The 1,194-nt window shown below is 37.3% G+C and overlaps 1 pseudogene; it reads left to right on the forward strand.

The window, feature by feature from the left end:
• The first annotated feature begins 355 nt into the window (after nucleotides 1-355).
• On the forward strand, nucleotides 356-521 carry LOC113195517 (metallothionein-1E pseudogene; annotated as a pseudogene).
• The last annotated feature ends 673 nt before the right edge of the window (nucleotides 522-1,194 follow it).

The raw sequence follows: 1,194 nt of genomic DNA on the forward strand, positions 1-1,194 counted from the left end.
GTATACTAAGATTAATTTTCCTCTAATGCTCAGTGAAAACTGTTTTTTTCTTCTCAAAAAATTGTTTCTCTGCCAGTCCTTCCCTTCTGTTACTCTGGAACTCTCTTAGATATATGTTTAAACCTCTCAATTAATATAAAGTTCTTTTAGAATTTTTATTTTATCCATGAGTTATGTTACTGAGTATAGTATTCTTGAAAAGCATTCTTTTAAAATCTCTTCCAGGATCCAACCTACATAGATTCAGGAACAGGTTTAGAATGAAAATATAAATATTACTGGAGAAAACACACCTTCAAGCAACTCCTCTGTCTCTTTGCCCTTTGCCTGAGACCTTGACTCACCTGGATTCGAAATGGACCCCAATTGCTCCTGTGTCACTTGTGGCTCCTGCACATACAAAGAGTGCAGATGCACCTCCTGTAAAAACAACTGCTGTCTTACTGCTCCATTGGTTGTGCCAAGTGTGCAAGGGCAGTATCTGCAAAGGGGCACCAGACAAGTGCAGGTGCTGTGCTTAATGTGTGGAGAACACTGCTACCCTGTGCACACACAGTGATGTGTGCAGATCTGCATTTCTTTCCCTAGTTCCCTGACCCATTTGAAACATTCCTTTTTTTCTGAAGTATGTAATGATAATAAAAGCTGTTGATTTAAAAAAATACATTGGAGAGGCTGTGTCTTCTGATGAAGAAGTTGCTGCCACAATTCTGGCAGAGTTGAAGGAGCTGATTAAATAAAGCTTTTGATGAAATAAGGCTCTTCTGTAAGAAAATGCTCAAAAGAACCTACATTGATAGTGCAAAGGAAACACCAGGGCATGGATCATGGAAAGAAAAATTAACTCTGGTACTATGTGACACTGCTGCAGACCTTATGATAAAGCCTGGCTTTATCATAAGGTGAAGAACTCATATATTGTCAAAAACAAAACCAAATATTACCTGCCCATGTTTTCAAAACATAATCAGTAAGTCTTGTTTTGGGGGTAGTTCTAAGAATGCTTTATACCAGAAGTAACAAAATGCTTGGAAGAGGACAGGTTTGAATTTAAAGTCCTATTAATAATAGATAATACACCTCACCATCTGAACCTATTTGCTATGAAAATGAAAATGTCAAGGTTTTCTTTTTTTACCTCCATTACAACCTCATTGTTTGTACTCCCTCTTTATCATGGGTTGTATTTTCTTC

This window comes from Urocitellus parryii, chromosome 5 (genome assembly GCF_045843805.1).
Source record: "Urocitellus parryii isolate mUroPar1 chromosome 5, mUroPar1.hap1, whole genome shotgun sequence".
Lineage (NCBI taxonomy): Eukaryota > Metazoa > Chordata > Mammalia > Rodentia > Sciuridae > Urocitellus > Urocitellus parryii.